This window comes from Glycine max, chromosome 6 (assembly GCF_000004515.6).
Source record: "Glycine max cultivar Williams 82 chromosome 6, Glycine_max_v4.0, whole genome shotgun sequence".
NCBI lineage: Eukaryota > Viridiplantae > Streptophyta > Magnoliopsida > Fabales > Fabaceae > Glycine > Glycine max.
The window spans coordinates 36659073-36679159 of NC_038242.2; the positions used below are offsets into that span (position 1 = coordinate 36659073).

The 20087-nt window shown below is 33.5% G+C and overlaps 1 non-coding gene across 1 annotated transcript; it reads left to right on the plus strand.

The window, feature by feature from the left end:
• The first annotated feature begins 275 nt into the window (after positions 1-275).
• LOC113002029 (small nucleolar RNA SNORD96 family) lies at positions 276-367 on the plus strand. Its single transcript, XR_003267557.1, has one exon. It is a non-coding gene; the product is annotated as a small nucleolar RNA SNORD96 family (small nucleolar RNA).
• The last annotated feature ends 19720 nt before the right edge of the window (positions 368-20087 follow it).

Sequence of the window (20087 nt, forward strand, 5' to 3'; positions counted from 1 at the left end):
TCCTTCGCCTCACTCACACGAAAGTGGAAATCCCAGTTCTCGCCGCGGCGGCGCTCTCGTCAGTCGCTGCCGTTGCCGCCTCCGTTGACATCAGAGGTTCCTTCAACACCAAACAAAACGTATGGTCCTAACATGGTCTCTTCATCTCTGATCTTGCATCATGTGATAACTACCCCCACAGAAACTTCACTACCCTTGATCTTGAATGTGTCATGGCTATAGCTAAATCAAAGGTATTCCTTGATGATCACTTTGCCTTTGCGTTGTTCTGAATGTAGCCAATGATGATATCAGTCATCAAATACCATCTTTCGGGACTGAATGGCTTCTTTTGCCTTGCTGTTATTATTCTGCAATTCTGAGACTTATTATTATTATTATTATTATCATTATTATTATTGTCTTGTTGTCGTTGTTATTATTATTAGATTACGATACAAGTATTTGGTGTTTTGAAAATGGCTTTTGATATCGTGAGTGCAGACGTCCTGAATTTGTTGGGGGAAACTCTTGTTTGTATTTTGATAATTATCCCAATTGAAAATGTTGGTTATTTGATTTGGATGCTATGGTAGTGAGGCTACATGTACCAAGGGACGAGTGGGAGCAAAAAAGTTGTACCCATGATGTTGAATGTAGTGGCTGTAGCTAAATTAATTTCATTTCAGAAAGTTGTTTTAAAGAATATCTTCTCAAATATTTAATTTTTAAATTTTATGATGGAATTGATCTAGGCCCACTCCTTCATGATTGATTTGGGTTTGGCCTCAAAATAACTAGAATTTAATCCAATTCAATTCTAAATATTTTAATTGGATCAGACGGATTTCTTTAAATCCAACTCAATTCAACATGTGTACACCCCTAAGTCATGTCATTTTCACGGCATATACCTTTTTTAAAAATTAAAGAGTTGTCAAGTATACCAAAATCAAATAAAGATAAATGTTAGGTACCAAAATCAAAACATCTCTATTTTATAAGAACCATAAAGTTATTTTAAGTCTAAATCATAAAAAAAAAAAGCTAATTATTGTTATCTTCGTTCCCTTTTTTTTTTTGGCATGAAACTCACAAAACTCAAAAAAAAAAAATCGCTTCGTTCATTCCAATTCAACCAAATTCCACCTCAACCCAGCCTCTACTAAGCAAATTAATATTTTTTTTCAAAAAAAGGTTTGAGGAGTATTACGAGAAAGAGGAAGAAGAAAGTAACAAAGAATTTGTGTGGTACGATGACGATGATAATGTTTTACATTTTAAGCTTAAATAACTTTTTGATACTTATGAAAAGGTTTTTTTGTGTCCCTAATCTTTATTTTTGTTTAATTTTGGTTCATGAAAATTTTTATTTTTGAAAAAATTAGTTGTTATGGAAATGACATAGCTGTTGAGTCAACAATTTATTAATGACCTAGACTTGCTGGCACGGTGCTATGTTAGTAATGTTAGTAGTTAACAGAAGCTCTCTAACGCCAAATAATAAAATTAAACATAAAAATATGTGAGGTACTAAAATTAGAAAAATCAAAACTTAAGTACTAAAATCAAAACATGCTATTTTACCTGCACTAAATTATCTAAACTATTATTAAAGCATCACATGGGAAATGTTACACGCTCTCGTACGAGATCAATGTCGTGGGGACAATCAATTTGTTTTACATAACGTGAGGACAATCAATAAAGAAGTAAATATATACATGTCAAGTGTGTCCAACTTTGTCCGCATGCATGATGCAATTAACGTCGGAAGAAATGCCACTGAATGCATATGGGAACGTAGTAATTGTTTTAATTTCTTGTGTCATCTTCTCGTCTCTTCCCATGTTCGTGTCATTCATATATTACTTTAATTATAATGTTGCGCATCAATATCACCATCACCTTCATTCTTTTACTCCTCCATATATATGATCCTTCTAACTATACTACCATAAGATATACGAAAATACTAATCAGTGTTCATAAGATACTTAATAAAGAACTTGGACTGAAAAGTTTTTTTTAATAAATAATACTCTCCCATTCCAAAACAATGATCTTTTTTAGCCTTTTGTTTTTGTACCAAAATAATACTCCATCCATTCTCTTTTATAAGCCAAGGAAACAAATTGATTTCACACCTATTAAAAGAATTAGTTCATTTCATTAAATTGTATCATTCCTAATTAGTTTTATTTTTTAAAATTATCTTTCATTGAAACTTAATATTAAGCACAAACTCCTTATCAAATGAAGGATATTTTTTAACATAATCTTATAAAATAAGGAAAAAATAGTTGAATTTTGCTTATATTTATGAATAAAAAAATAAATTTTTCCTTATAAAAAAGAATGGAGGAAGTAGTTTTTTAGTGTTCTCAAACTATTTGTTCCAACTATACTCCTAGACATAATTAAGAAGATCAATTAATATTTGCATTGAAAATAGACATCTCTATCTATATATATAAAAGGAAGTAGGTGGGGTAGTATTGAAAATATTCTTTGCAATATGAAGTGAAAAAAAATAGGCTTTAATTGATTGGAAATAAAAATTAATTTGAAAACGTAATGTTAATGGCATTTAATTTGAAAACAATTGGAAATAAAAATTAATTTGAAAACGTAATGTTAATGGCATTTAATTTGAAAACAATAGGGTATTTTTGACATTTTAATTTTTCAGCCTAAAATTAGGATAAGCTAGGTAATATTAACGGCTTTTAAGTTTCCTTTTATATTTTCAAAATCATTAAGCACCAGATTTATAAACGTTGCAAATTTAAAAAAGTATTTTAATGCTAACTGATTTTTCTTAATTAAAAGATTTTTATTTGTTTTTATTTCTTTATTTTCAGTTTTCGTTTTGTGTTAAAACATGTTTAAATTTTTTGCTAACGGACTTGATCAGTGAGCACCATATAAGGAACATGTGAAGCTTGAGAATAAGACAAAACATTATTAGCTTCTTTCCAATATCAAAAATATTATCAAAAAGTCATATCAAAAGATAATTTCTTACCAAATAACATTGTAAAAACTTCTACCCTAATAATTAATAAATGCTTACTAAAATCAAAGCTTTTATGAAACAAAATGAAACAAAAACTTCAATGTGATATATATTCTAGTTTTTAATTTTATATGTTGCCGTAATTATCATTAGTAAGACCCCTAGGGGTCCCCTATATATAACTTTCTATATATGGTTCAGGTCGCGAAAAGCAAGAATAATTATCAAATAAGTTTTCTTATAGCAATTCAAGAAAATTATAATTATAAGACATTCTTAAAGCAGAAAACTAATGCCTCATAAAAGATTTTTAATTTAAAGGAGTACAACTGTACAAGGATGTTAATAAATTAACCTTTATAATTAAATATCATAATTTAACAAGTAAATATGATGTCCGTAAATAAATAAGACGCTTTAAGAGACTTATTTGATATATGATTCTAAAACAAAATATGTAAAGGTCATGTTTATAGAAATACTGAAATTAAAATATATAGATGTATGCATTTGTATGAGCAAGTAATCATCTCGGCATAGGGTATTTGGACAAGATTTGTTTCTTATGGTTAAATTTTAAGATGTTATAGTACCTTTGTGGCAGCATATCCTGGTCTCCGATATCTGGCTCTCCTCCACCAACCACACGTACCAAAGATCAGTCCATTAAGTTCATATTTCTAGAAAGAGGAGATATTTGATTGCATAGGTGTTTTGATTAACACTTTTGCATGGTCTATTGCTAGTTTCACCATCATCCTTGTTTCCTCCGCTAACGCTATTAAGTTCCCACCTTACTCACAAGTTTGGCAAAATTTCCGTCATTCTAAAGATGTAGGGGTGCTCCTGACACCCTAATCCAAGCCAATCGACTCCAACACCATCTAGTCCATGGTGAAGAATTCAAACCATTCCCCCAACCATGTATTATTCCCCCTTACTACTTCCAAATTTATCTCATCCCCTCCTCATAGTAACATTAAGTCATCCCCCAAATACCTTAGATTTACTTGTGAGAACCTGTTAAGAAAAAATGTGTTGTAATTGGTTCGGCAAACTTAGTTTTACTTTTAACTCTTTCCTTTGTAAAACAGTTATTTATGTTATAACTGTTATAGGAGTTAGTTGTTAGAAACTTAAAGCTATAAATAGCTTAAGATACTCAGCTCTTAGGAGGGTGATTAGTTTCATGTTTTCATTGTAAATCTTTCCTTCTCTTGTAATTGTGAGAAAGTCCAAAAATGTTGAGAGAGAGACTTTGTATTTTTACAAATCAAAAAAGAGAGGAATCAATGAGAAGAAATTGGTTCATTTGCATTAAGTGGGTTTGCTCTTTCTTGGTTAAATTCGATTCTTGAAGTCTATAGTTTGTTGTGAATTACTCATCCTTGTCACAACTAATTGGTGCGGTGAGCATGGATCTTGAGTCATGGGTTTGGCCAAGTATGAGGTTGAGAAGTTCACTGGTCAAAATGACTTTGGATTATGGAAGTTGAAGATGAAAGCCCTTCTAGTTCAACAGGATCTGCTGGAGGCTTGTGAAGAAGATCGGTCAAGCTTGAGAAAGATAAGAAAGCAATGTTGGAGAAAGCTCAAAGTGCAATTAGAGTGTAATTTGCTTTTGGGAAATATTGGAGTTCTTTTAGGGAATTGTGTGTGCATAGTATTTGTATTTGATTCTCTAATAGTGAAAGTTGTAAGAGATCTTAGAAAAACTAGATGTAGGTCCTGATTTGACTAAACTAGTATAAACTCTTGTGTGATTCTCATTCTCTCTCAACTCTTAGCCTTGAATTCATCTTGGTATTGAAATTGATCTCAAAGGGCCATAAAAAATGTTTTTCATATGTTATACTCATTGAAAGTTTTCTTGATTGTGCTGATCATTTTATGTGATCTTTTGAGGAAACTTTGATTAATTGAAAGGGATCATTTTAATCTGATTAAAGAACGAATTGATAAAGATTTTGAAAGAATCTATTCAACCCTCGCCCCTTCTAGATTCTTGACTGATTCAACAAATTGAACATGGTAAACAAAATTTACAATGTGGAGACAAAGTGGAAAAGCTGAGATTCTATGAACGTTGTGTCTATTTCAAAGCTTGCAAAGTGAAGTTCAATATTGGTCAACAAAGAACTAAAGGAACACTTGATTATGTTCACGCTAATCTCTAGTGGCCATCAAGGATTCCATATCACTTTGGTGCAAGGTACTTCTTGTCCATTCTAGATTATTACTCTCGAAAACTTTGGATCTACACCTAGAAAACTAAAGATGAATCATTTGAGAACTTCAAGACTGGAAAACACTTGCTGAAAATCAAACAAAAATAAAAGTAAAGAGATTTTGAATTGACAATGGACTTGAGTTTTGTTATGATTTCTTCAATGATTTTTTCAGGAACATGGGATAGCAAGGCGCAAAACAATTGTTGGTACTCCTCAGCAAAATGGTCTAGCAAAAAGATTTAATAGAACCATTCTGGAAAGAGTGAGATGCATGTTATTGAGTGTAGGTCTCTGCCAAAGATTTTTTTTTTGTAGAAGTAATTATGATTGCATCATTCTTGATAAATAGATGCCCCTCCACTACCATTGACATGAGAACTCCTAAAGAAGTTTGGTCAGGTCACCCTCCAAACTTGAATAGACTAAAAGTGTTTGGTTGTGTTGCCTATGCTCACATTAGGCAAGATAAATTGGAACCTAGAGTAGTAAAATGCTTGTTCCTAGGCTATCTAAAAGGAGTTAAGGGGATACGTGTTGTGGTGCTTAAAACCTGGTTACAAGAAATGTATTATAAGTCGTGATGTTGTCTTAATGAAACTCACATGGCTTATAAAACAAACTATGGAATGACAAAATCTAGTACTGACCGGACTCAAAAGGATGAATCTAAAGGATTAGCGCTTGAGGTGGAGCCTAAGGACAAGGTTGATGAAGTTCAAGGTGAAGAAGGGCTAAGTGATTGAGATGAATCTGAGCAATAGGATGAAAAGGGAGATGGCTATATGTTAGCTAGAGATAGAATCAAAAGGGAGACGAAACCACCTGACAGGTATAGGTATGCAAACTTGATTGCTTTTTCACTGATAGCTAGAAATGAGGTTCTGGAAGATGAACCTACTAGTCTTAAAGCTGTTTTGGCTAGTGAAGAGAAAGACAAATGGAAAACTACTATGGAAGAGGAGATGAAGTCCATATATGACAAAAATACATGGGAGTTTATCAAAAAGCCCATTGGTTCAAGGGTAGTCAATTGAAAATGGCTATTCAAAAGGAATAAAGGTACCTTTGTAATCCTACTGCTATATGTTGATGACATGTTAATACCAAGTAACGGTAAGGCCGAAATTACCAAGGTCAAAGCTGAGTTAAAAAGGGAATTTGAAATGAAGGACTTGGGACAACAAGGAGAATATTGGGAATGGAAATCAAAAGGGATAGAAAGAAGAAGATTTTGTATCTATCTCAAGAGACATACCTCAATAAATTTATTGAAAGGTTTGGAATGTCAAATTCGAAGTTGGCCTATTGTGACACCTATATATGATCAATTCAAACTAAGTGTAAGTCAATCCCCAAAGAGAGCTGAAGAGTATACTTATATGGAGAGTATCACATATGCTAACATTATAGGTTCAATAATGTATGCTATGGCATGTACTCAACCTGATATAGCTCATGCAATAAGCTTGGTGAGCAAGTCTGTGTCTAATCCTGGGAAAGCACACTGGCAGGCTCTAAAATGGATCTTGAGATATATTAAAGGATCCCTTAATTGGTAGATTTATTTTTTATGGTGGAGCCAAAGACATAAAAGGAACAACATTTCATTGGTTATGTGTTTACTGCATATGACACTGCAATTAGCTAGAAAGAAAATTTGCAAAAGGTAGTGGCATTATCCACCACTAAAGCTAGATATAAGGATATGAAAGAAGCCTTATGGCTTGAAGGGATTGCTTGAGAGTTGAAAATGCAAGACCAAGTGATTATAATACACTGTGACAATCAAAGTGCAATTCAGTTATCACAGAACCAAGTATATCATGAAAGGACAAAGCATATTGGTTAGAGTTGTCATTTTGACCTTAGGCCCTAGGGCCAACCAACTTGCCCTTACATAATGGCCCTATGGCGACTTAGTCCCCTTAATGAAAGGCCCTGCAGGGTCCAAACCCACAGAACCCCACTTAATATGGGGCCAGGGCCAAGGCTAGCCCACAGACCATGTTATTTTAAAAAGTGATTTTTTTCAATTGTCCAAAAAATATATTTTTATATGAGTTGCCTATGATTAATTTCAATCGACTTCTACTAGGGTTATTTGCAACAAACCTCGACCAAGACTATTTTTGGATGACCCTGATTGGGACTTTTTCCCTACCTTGGTTAGATTATTTTTGGTTGACCTCAGCCAAAGCATTTTTTACCAATATTCATCAAGGTAGTTTTCGATTGACTTGCTAAGGATGTTTTTGGTCGACCTCGGCTAAGCCGTTTTCGCCTGACCTCATCCAAGGTTGTTTTGGCCAACCTCAACCTTGACTATTTTCAGGCTACCTCGGTCGAGGCCATTTTTGGCTGACCTTGGATAGGGTTATGTTCAACCAACATTGTTAGGTTTATTCTTTCCAACTTTGGCAAGGGTTGTTTTTTGTCGACCATGGCCAGGGTTATTGTCTATTGACTTCAGCCAAGTTTGTTTTTGGCCAACCTAGGTCAAGGTTGTTTTCGGCGACCTAGGTCGAGGTTGTTTTCGGTCGCCTTAGTAGGGTTATTTTCGATTGACCTCGACTAGCGCTATTTTTTGTAAACCTCGGCTAAGGTTGTTTTTTTCCGACCTTGATAAGGCTCTTTTTGGCTGACCGAACTAAGGTTTATTGTGACCAACCTCGGTTAGGGTTATTTTTTATTGACCTCAGCCAAGGCTATTTTCGGCCAGTCTCGACTAAGGTTAATTTTGACTGATCTCACTCAAGGCTATTTTCGACTGACCCCATCTATGGTTAATTTTGGCCTACCTCCGTTAGGATTCTTTTTGGTCGACCTTGACCAGGTTATTTGTGGCCAAACTTGACTAGGGTTAATTTTGACTGATTTCTATCAACCTCTTTTACACAAAAAATAAAGAAGTATTATACTAAAATAGATGTTTAAATTATGGAAATTGAAAAAAAATAAAGGTCAAATTTTTATGGCCATGGGCCAGCCCAACCCCACAAGGTTTTGTGGGCTTTTTGGTCCTATGGACCATTTATATATGTGGCCCATTTGGCCCCAACCCACATGGGCCAAGGCCAAATGGGTTGGGGTTAACCAATTAGACAACTTTAGTATTAATATTAAGTTGCATTTTGTGAGAGATAAAGGGTTGTTAAACAAGTGGTATCAGATATCTTAAGAAGGGGGGGTTGAATTAAGATATCAAAGATTACTCCCCTATTAAAATTTTAACTCTCTTTTTGAATTATTAATGCACCCTTAATTTGAATTACTACAAAGACAATTCAAAGTAAACTTCTTTAATGCAAAAGATAAAGAACAATAAATAAAAGAATTTTAAGGGAAGAGAGAATGCAAACTCAGTTTTTATACTAGTTCGGTCATGCCCTGTGCGTACGTCTAATCCCCAAACAACCCGTTTGAGATTTTCACTATCTTGTAAAATGCCTTTTACAAAGTCTGAACCACATAGGCACAACCCTTCCCTTGTGTTCAGAATTCCTTACAACTTAAGAAACCCTCGATCCCTTAATCAATCTCATGAATAAGAAGAAGAAGAAGAAGAAGAAGAATTCTCTCTATAAAAATTTGCATGTGGTTTTTCCAATAATGGTAACCCACACCATTAAAAATAGGAGACTTATTTATAGAATTCCCTTCGGGAAATAAATAATTTGATGAGGCCATTATTCTTGAAGCTTCTAAACTTTATACAAGAATGAAGCTCCGATACCACTAGTTAAACAAGTGGCCTTAGATATCTTAAGAATAGGGGGTTGAATTAAGATATCAAAGACTACTCCCCTATTAAAATTTTAACTATCTTTTTGAATTATTAATGCACCCTTAATTTGAATTACTAAAAAGACAATTCAAAGTAAACTTCTTTAATGCAAAAGATAAATAACAATAAATAAAAGAAGTTTAAGGGAAGAGAGAATGCAAACTTAGTTTTTATACTAGTTCGGCCACGCCCTGTGCCTACGTCCAGTCTCCGAGCAACCCGCTTGAGATTTCCACTATCTTATAAAATGTCTTTTACAAAGTCTGAACCACACAGGAATAACCCTTCCCTTGTGTTTAGAATTCCTTAGAACTTAAGAGATCCTCGGTCCCTTAATCAATCTCTTGAATAAGAAGAAGAAGAAGAAGAAGAATTCTCTCCTTAAGAGAAAGATATTACAATTGAAGATCACTCAAGATTCCTTATTGAATTTGCAAGTGTTTTGGCCAAGGAATTCTTTTTGAGAGTTATGTGATAATTTGATATTAAGAAGATAAAACAATTTTTTTAGGAAAACTCTAAGAAATTTTGTGTCCCAAGTCACCTATTTATAGGCCTTTGATGGTCATTCAAAATCTTTTGAACAGATGTGACTCTTGGGAGTTATTTTCCAAAATTCCTTACTGGTAATCGATTACACAAATGTTGTAATCGACAGGCTTTAAAATTTGAATTCAAATTTCTAATAGCTGTTAAAAACAATTTCAACTTCTGGTAATCAATTACATACCTTGTGTAATCGATTACAGGCTTTCAATTCAAATTCAAAATTTTTAAAAATTGTTTCACAAATCAATTTGGCCACTGGTAATCAATTACATCCTCTGGTAATCGATTACCGAGAGAAAATACTATCTTTAAATCATAAAATGCATTTGGAAAAATTCCTTTGGCCAAACCTTAACATCATCAATTAAAGAATGCTTTCTAAGATTCTAAGGACTAACTTCATCATTTATCTTGAATTTTTTAGTTCTTGACTTGGATTAAACTTGAGAAGCGCTTATCTTGTGACATCATCAAAACTTCATTTTAAATATGCTTCTACAAGGGTAAGTTAAGATCAACAAGTTTTCAATTGATCATAATCCTTCAGATATGATCACAAAAGCACTTCCTAGCAATAAGTTTTTCCATTGTTTGGAATTGATTCAACTGAAAAAGGATTAAGCTCTTAAAGCTGCTTCTAGAATCACTAATCTAAGAAGGTTTTTGAACCAAGGTGGAGAATTATTGTAATTAGTTCAATAAACTTAGTTTTACTTTTAACTTTGTCCTTCATAAAACTATTATTTTTGCTATAACTGTTATAGGAGTTAGTTGTTAGAGACTTAAGCTATAAATATCTTAAGATGTTCAACTCTTAGGAAGGTGATAAGTTTTCTGTTTTCATTGTAAACTTTTCCTTCTCTTGTAACTGAGAAAGTCTGAAACTGTTGAAAGAGATAGACTTTATATTTTTACAAATCAAAACAGAGAGGAATGAATGAGAAGCCAATTCATCTGCATTGAGTGGGTTTGCTTTTTCTTGGTTAAATTCAATTCTTAAAGTCTATAGTTTTTTGTGAACTACTCATTCCTGGCACAATAGAATGCTTCCTTAATATTGGGCAATGAGTTAGTTTTCACCATCACACCCACCATACATTTTTGTAACCTGCTCGTGTTGGATTCCTCCAAGCTAATACTCAACATGCCACTTCATTCTCCGGCATGTTGTCCATGTGGTTTCACTACCATGTATGCTTCCTAGTTTGAACTGCTTGTGCGTAAGAACATCCTTCCCTTCTTTTTTCATTTTGGTTGTTCACCACCCTCCTTTTGGCTGCACCCTATCTCCGTAATCTCGATGGATTCATAACCATGTTCATATATCTCCAATGCATATACATTGCAAGTTCTTTTCCAATTTTCTAGGGTCATTCACTCCACCAAATCTCACAAAGTCATAGTGTTTCCCTTCCTTGCTTCTCCTACGAGATATAAACAGGTTGCAAACCATGCCTCATCTTCGGAATATGCCCCACAAATGTGTAACATCATGTGAATCTACAAAATGGGTTAGAAAAATGGTGTTAGAGTTTCTCAATTTTCCCCCCTTCTCTCCTTTTTTTTCTTTGACTAGTGTCCCTCGTGCCGAAACCTCCACTGTTGGAACGCTCTCTTCTCTCTTCTATTCTCATCTCACAATCTCTACTACACCAGAAGGGGTGTTCACGAGTCGATTCTAACTAGTTTTGGTCAAATTTAAGATCCAACCCAATCAAATTTGATCAATTTAGTTTGGTTCAGTTTTCATAATTTTTTTAACTCATCCCAACCCATTCATGAACGGTTTGGTTTGGTTCGGCCCAATGGATTACCCATTTAAGTTTGATCTTTTTTTGTCTTAGAACTACTATTTTATATCATGATTCTTTCAAGTATCCAATACAATTAACACAATATTATCAAATGTCTGAAAGTAATAAAATTGATTCATTTAGCACCATCAACATAATATTCTAAAATAGACTAATACAAATTAAAACAAAATATCATTCAACAAGATTTACTATAATAGTCTAAAACACGATTATTTCCTACAAACTAATTTCTAGCAACCAGATTTGCTACAACCACATCTGTTGCAACAAGATTTGTTAAAACAAATGAACAAAATATGATTTATTAATATTACAAACATGGTAGAAAAAATAAATATGAAAAAAAGGTGAAACAAATAAAAATGTACCTAAAGTAATACTTTAAGAAGTTCTAACACCAGTAGTCCCAATACTTGGAGTCCCAATACTTGGAGTCTCAATACTCACATTATTTAAAACCAAATCAAACAACTCTAAAAATTTAAGCACAACTCTATTAGCACAAAAATTAATTTATTTTATACAAAAATAAAAAATGAAATAAGAGATTGCACATCTGATTCAATCTTTTCCGCTTCATTTAATTTAATTTGCAAGTCATTAACATTTTGCTTAGTAGATCTAAGCCAATTTTAGGCACATATGAGAGCTTCAACAGTAGTAGGACTCAAGGAACTATGAAATGAATATAGAATTCTATCCCCTGTACTAAATACAGACTCAGATGATACAGTGGATACAGGAATAGTCATTATATCTCTAGTCATACAGGAAAGAATATAATATTTGGATGCTTTCAATTTTCACCAATTCAAAATGTCAAACTCAGCGTGGTCATCTTCAACATCATCCTCCAAATACCTATCTAACTTATTTTTTTGCACCTCACCCTGTTTTCTCTTCATTTTCATTCTAAATTTATCATCCCAATCATCATCCTTATGACAAAGATGATGACAAAAAGTCCAAAGAATGATTTCAAGATTGAGTCAACAAGTTCAAGATCAAGTTTAATTTCAAGTTTCATGAGAAGAAATCAAGAAGATTCAAGAATTAAGAAAAGTTTGATTTCCAGATTCAAGAGAAGATGAATTCAAGATTCAAGAGAAGAAATCAAGAAGACTTCACAAGGGAAGTATTGAAAAGATTTTTCAAACAACAAACATAGCACAGTTTTGTTTTTCAAAAGAGTTTTTCTCAAAATTTTCTAAGTTACCAGAGTTTTTACTCTCTGGTAATCGATTACCAGTTTCCTGTAATCGATTACCAGTGGCAAAGTTTGATTTCAAAAGTTTTCAATTGAATTTACAATGCTCCAATTGATTTCAAAAATGGTGTAATCAATTACAAGATATTGGTAATCGATTACCAGTGTATCTGAACGTTGAAATTCAAAATCAATTGTGAAGAGTCATATCCTTTCATAAAAAGCTTTGTGTAATCGATTACATGGTTTTGGTAATCGATTACTAGTGACAAGTTTTGAATAAAAACCAAGAGATATAACTCTTCCAATTGTTTTCAGGTTTTTCTAAAGGTTATAACTCTTCTAATGGTTTTCTTGACCAAACATGAAGAGTCTATAAAAGCAAGACCTTGACTTGCATTTTGAGAACAATTATTACAACTTTTCCAATTACCTTTTGAACATCTCTTTGAACTTCTACTTCTTCTTCTTCCTTTACCAAAAGCTTTCAAAGTTTTCTGGTTTCTAAACTTTGTTCTTTCACAGAAAAAAAAAGTGTTCTATTCATCTTTTTCATTCCCTTCTCCATTTTCCAAAAAGAATTCGCCAAGGACTAACCGCCTGAATTCTTTTTGTGTCTCTCTTCTCCCTTTTCCAAAAGAACGAAGAACTAACCGCCTGAATTCTTTTGTGTCTCCCTTCTCCCTTGTCAAAGAATTCAAAACGACACAGTCTGAGAATTCTTTTGATTCTTCCCTTTCCCTTAAACAAATGATTTCAAAGGACTAACCGCCTGAGATATCTTTTGTTTCCCCTTCACAAAGTTTCAAAGGACTAACCGCCTGAGAACTTTGTCTCAACACATTGGAGGGTACATCCTTTGTGGTACAAGTAGAGGGTACATATACTTGGGTTGTTGTGACTGAGAACAAGAGAGGGTACATCTCTTGTGGATCAATTCAAGTGGAGGGTACATCCACTTGGTTGTTCAAAGAGAACAAGGGAGGGTACATCCCTTGTGGATCTTTGCTTGTAAAGGTTTTTACAAGGTTGAAAAGAAATCTCAAGGACCGCAGGTTTCTTGGGGACTAGATGTAGGCACGGGTTGTTGCCGAACCAGTATAAAACTCTTATGTTTGTCTTCTTCTTCCCTACACTCTTTAATTTCCGTTGTGCACTTTAATTATCGCTTTTACTTTTGGTTAAGTTTCTATTTCTGTTCTTTACTTTCTTAACATTATAGTAAAAGCCTAATTGAATCTAGTAACATTAAGAATGATATATTATTAATCAGTAAAGGTTCATTAATAATTAATTCAACCCCCCTTCTTAATTATTCTAAGGCCACTTGATCCAACAAGTGGAATCAGAGTAGGTATCTTGTTGAAAGTTTAACAACTTCAAGATTCATGACCTCTTTAAATTCTTTGTTTTTCAAAAGTAATTTCAGGAATATGTTATTCCAAGATCATGATGAAGACCAGGACAACTTGTGTCTCATGACAAAATCTCATGAAAACAACAAAGAAGAATATGTAAGGAAGAAGTGGTACATCGACAGTGGATGTTCCAAGCATATGACGGGAGATGTATCCAAATTCACAACCATTTCCCCCAAGAAAAGTGGACACGTTACATATGGCGACAACAACAAAGGCAAAATCATTGGAGTCGGTAAAATAGGTACGAGTTCCTCTACTCCTATTGAAAATGTGTTACTTGTAGAAGGATTAAAGCATAGCCTATTAAGTGTCAGTCAATTATGTGATAGAGGATATAAAGTATCTTTTGATTCTAAAAAATGTGTTATCAAGCATGAGCATGACAAAGATATTGAGCATATAGGTTTCAGAGAAAATAATGTTTACATGATTGATTTAAAACAAAAATCTGAAAATGATAGATGCTTTCTAAGTAAAGATTGTGATCCATGGTTATGGCATAAGAGAATTGCTCATATTAACATGGATCATCTAAATAGATTAATTTCAAAAGGTCTAGTTATTGGTTTACCAAAATTAAAATTTGAAAAAGATAAGTTATGTGATGCATGCCAAAAAGGTAAACAAACAAAAGTATCTTTTAAATCTAAAAATATTGTTTCTACCACTCAACCATTACAATTATTGCACATGGATTTGTTTGGACCATCTTGGGTCATGAGTTTTGGTGGAAGTTACTATGCATTAGTAATTGTTGATGACTATTCTAGGTATACTTGAACTTTATTTCTTACTCATAAAAATGATCCATTTCATGCATTTAGAAGACTTGCCAAAGTCATCCAAAACAAGAAGAATCTCAAAATTATCTCCATCAGAAGTGATCATGGAGGTGAATTTGAAAACAATGATTTTGAAATGTTTTGTGATGAACATGGCATAGAACATAATTTTTCTGCACCTAGGATACCCCAACAAAATGGAGTAGTAGAAAGGAAAAATAAAGCCTTAGAATAAATTGCTAGAACTATTTTAAATGACACACCACTGCCAAAATATTTTTGGGCAGAAGCAGTCAACACCGCATGTTATATTATGAATAGAGCCTTAATCAGACCTATTCTTAAGAAAACCCCATATGAACTTTTTAACAATAGAAAACCAAACATTGCTCATTTACATGTTTTTGGATGTAAATGTTTTGTCCTAAACAATGGTAAAGAAAGCCTAGGAAAATTTGATGCTAAGGCAGATGAAGGCATATTCCTTGGTTATTCCCTACATAGCAAAGCCTTTAGGATATACAACAAAAGAACCATGACAATTGAGGAATCAATACATGTTACTTTTGATGAAACTAATATTACCTCTCCGAGAAAGGAATTTCTTGATGATATTGCAGATTCTTTGGAAGACACACACAATCAAGAAAGAAATCTAAAAAGAGAGATGAAGAAAACAAGGATGTTCAAGATGATATAGTCCAAGAAAATGATGATCTTCCCAAAGAATGGAAAACTTCAAGAAATCATCATCTTGACAACATCATCAGAGATATCTCAAAAGGGGTAACAACTAGACATTCTCTTAAAGATTTATGCAATAATATGGCTTTTGTTTCGTTAATAGAACATAAAAACTTTAAAGAAGCCATTATAGATGATCATTGGATAATAGCTATGCAAGAAGAATTAAATCAATTTGAGAGAAATGATGTATGGGAATTAGTAGAGAAACCTTCAAATATCCAATCATAGGAACTAAGTGGGTATTTAGAAATAAATTGGATGAAAATGGTATAGTAATTAGAAATAAAGCTAGACTTGTAGCAAAAGGATATAATCAAGAAGAAGGTATAGACTATGAAGAAACCTTTGCACCCGTAGCCAGATTAGAAGCCATTAGGATGCTATTAGCTTATGCATCTATTATGAATTTTAAACTATATCAAATGGATGTCAAGTTCTTAAATGGTCTAATTCAAGAGGAGGTATATGTAGAACAACCTCCTGGGTTTGAAGACTCACAAAAATTAGATCATGTCTATAGATTAAAGAAAGCACTCTATGGTTTAAAACAAGCACCTAGGGCTTGGAATGAAAGATTAAGTAAATTTCAATTAGAAAAGAATTTCACTCGAGGGAAGGTAGATACCACCTTATTCATAAAAAAGAAGGATAATGATATCTTATTATTACAAATTTATGTTGATGATATAATTTTTGGATCTACTAATGAATCTTTGTGCAAGGAGTTTTCTATTGATATGCAAAGTGAGTTTGAGATGTCTATGATGGGTGAGTTAAATTACTTTCTTGGACTACAAATCAAACAAACAAATGATGGGATCTTTGTCAACCAAGAAAAGTATTGCAAGGAACTCATTAAGAGGTCTGGAATGGAAAACTCAAAACACTTGGCTACTCCTATGAGCACCAGTTGTTACCTTGACAAAGATGAATCCGGGAAACCCGTTGATGCAAAGCAATACAGAGGTATGATCGGATCTCTATTGTAGAAGAAAGCTTCATGATGAATCAAGATTGATTCAAAGAAGTTTTGATTATAACAAAGGTGATGAAAAAAAGCTCAAAGGTCAAGAACACTCCATGATAACAAAGATGATGATCTCAAGAATCATAGAATAAGTTCAAGATTGAATCAAGAACACTTCAAGGTTCAAAGAGAAAATTTGATTTCAAGAATCAAGAATCAAGTTTCAAGATTCAAGTTCCAAGAATCAACATCAAGATTCAAGAATCAAGAGAAGACTCAATCAAGATAAGTATGAAAAAGCTTTTTTCAAAAACTGAGTAGCACATGGATTTTTCTCAAAATCATTTACCAAAGAGTTTTTACTCTCTGGTAATCGATTACCAGATTGTTGTAATCGATTACCAGTAGCAAAATGGTTTTCAAAAAGCTTTCAACTGAATTTACAATGTTCCAATTGATTTCAAAATGTTGTAATCGATTACAATGTTTTGGTAATCGATTACCAGTGTCCTTGAACGTTGAAATTCAAATTCAAATGTGAAGAGTCACATCCTTTCACAAAAAAGCTTTGTGTAATCGATTACACTGATTTGGTAATCGATTACCAGTGATAGTTTCTGAACAAATCAAAAGATGTAACTCTTCAAATAGTTTTTGACTTTTTCAAATTGGTTTTAAGTTTTTCTAAAGGTCATAACTCTTCTAATGGTTCTCTTGACCAGATATGAAGAGTCTATAAAAGCAAGGCTTTGTTTTGCATTTCAACATCTATCTTTTCCAATTCATTCTTTACACAAGCAATTTTTCCACATTGATTTTTGAGTCTCTTTGAACTTCTTCTTCTTCTTCCTTTTGCCAAAAGCTTTCCAAAGTTTTCTGGTTTTCTAAACCTTGAAAACTTGTGTTATTCATCCTTTACATTCCCTTCTCCCTTTGCCAAAAAGAATTCGCCAAGGACTAACTGTCTGAATTCTTTTTGTGTCTCTCTTCTTCCTTTTCCAAAAGAACAAAGGACTAACCGCCTGAATTCTTTTGTGTCTCCCTTCTCCCTTGTCAAAGAATTCAAAACGACACAGTTTGAGAATTCTTTTGATTCTTTCCTTTCCCATATACAAAAGATTTCAAAGGACTAACCGCCTGAGAATTCTTTGGTATCCCCATTCACAAAGATTCAAAGGTTTAACCGCCTGAGAACTTTGTCTTAACACATTGGAGGGTACATCCTTTGTGGTACAAGTAGAGGGTACATCTACTTGGGTATGACTGAGAACAAGAGAGGGTACATCTCTTGTGGATCAGTTCTAGTGGAGGGTACATCCACTAGGTTGTTCAAAGAGAACAAGGGAGGGTACATCCCTTGTGGATCTTTGCTTGTAAAAGGATTTTTACAAGGTTGGAAAAGAAATCTCAAGGACCGTAGGTCACTTGGGGACTGGATGTAGGCACGGGTTGTTGCCAAACCAGTATAAGAACTCTTGTGTGTTTGTCTTCTTCTTCCCTACTCTTTTAATTTTCGTTGTGCATTTTAATTCCCGCTTTTACTTTTGGTTAAAGTTTCTTTTCTACTCTTTATTTACTTAACAACATAGTAAAAGCCTTAGAAGAGTAAATTTTTAATTAGTAAAGGTTTAGGAATAATTAATTCAACCCCTCCCTTCTTAATTATTCTTAGGCCACTTGATCCAATATCTACTCTACTTATCTACAAGTAGGCCAGATATTATGTTTAGTGTATGCATGTGTGCAAGATTTCAATCAAATCCAAAGTTCTCACATCTAATGGAAGTAAAAAGAATCATAAGATATCTATTAGGAACAATTAACTTAGGATTATGGTACCCTAAGAATTCTTTATGCAATTTAGTAGGATACTCAAATTCAAATTTTGCTGGATAAAAAATAGATAGGAAAAGCACTAGTGGCACATGTCAATTCATAGGGTCTGTTCTTGTTTCTTGGAATAGCAAGAAGCAAAATATTGTAGCATTATCTACAGCAAAAGCATAATATTTCTGCTGGTAGTTGTTGTGCACAAATTCTGTGGATGAAACAACTATATGATTATGGAATTGTATTAGATCACATTCCCATAAAATGTGATAACACAAGTTGGTGTAAGCTCCATTGGAGGTTGTAGGCCTAGGATCTTCTTCATCAATGGATTCCTTTGCTTCTTGGAAGATGAATGGCAGCAGAATGGAGAAGGAAGAGAGACAGGAGATGCCACTTCAAGGAGAAGATGAGTCTAGAAGAAGCTCACCACCATAGGAGGCCATGGATAAGAGCTTGGAGGAAGAAGGAGATGAATGAAGGGAGAGGGAGAGAAGAGCACGAAATTTTGTGCTCTAAAAGAGCTCTGAAATATGAAGTTTAATATTCAAATGATCAAAGTTCTAAAAAATACACACACATGACCTCTATTTATAGCCTAAGTGTCACACAAAATTGGAGGGAAATTCAAATTTCACTTGAATTTGAAATTGAATTTGTGGAGCCAAACTTTGGAGCCAAAATTTCACTAATTATGATTAGTGAATTTTAGTTATAGTTCAGCCCACTAATCCAAGATCAATTCCAAGATTCTTCACTAAGTGTGCTTAGGTGTCATGAGGCATGTAAAGCATGAAGGACATGCACAAAGTGTGACTATATGATGTGGCAATAGGGTGTAGTAAGCAAATGCTCACCTCCCCCTCTAAAATTTAATTGGATTGGGCTTCTACCAATTCAATTAAATTTATTTCCAACCACACACATCAAATATCCACTTAGTGCATGTGAAATTACAAAACTACCCCTAATACAAAAACTAGTCTAAGTGCCCTAAAATACAAGGGTTGAAAAAATCCTATATTTCTAGGGTACCCTACCTACAATATGGAGTCCTAAATACAAGGACCAAATATAATAACATCCTAGTCTAATATGTACAAAGATAATTGAACCCAACCTTGGCCCGTGGGCTCAGAAATCTACCCTAAGGTTCATGAGAACCCTAGGGCCTTCTTCAGCAGCTCTAGCCCAATCTTCTTGGAGCCTCTTACTCATGGTTCTAGTGATTGGTCCCTTCCTAGGGAGGATTGCATCACAAGTGCCATAAACATATCTAAAAATCCAGTTCTCCACTCTAGAACCAAGCATATAGAAATTAGGCATCATTTTATTAGAGATCATATTCTAAAAGGTGATGTTGTTTTAGAATTTGTAGATACTAAAAATCAACTTGCAGACATCTTCACAAAACCACTAAATAAAGATTCCTTCTACAACATTAGAAGAGAATTAGGACTGCTAGATGCTAGTGACTTATCAAAATGATTTATATTATTATCACATTTGAAAATTTAGTATTTCTTTTAATATTTACTTAGTATGACTGAATTTTATGAATTATGTTATATGACTATGTGGTTTATATATTAATTTGGGTTATTCATGTTTTTGCTTCATGATTGGTTTAGATTTTTCAATGAATGTCTTGTGTATGATTAGTCATTTATGTATGTTTTATATTTGTTACGCACCTTGGCTTTTTGTTGATGCCAAAGGGGGAGAGAAAATAGGGATTAAATCAAAAACTCACA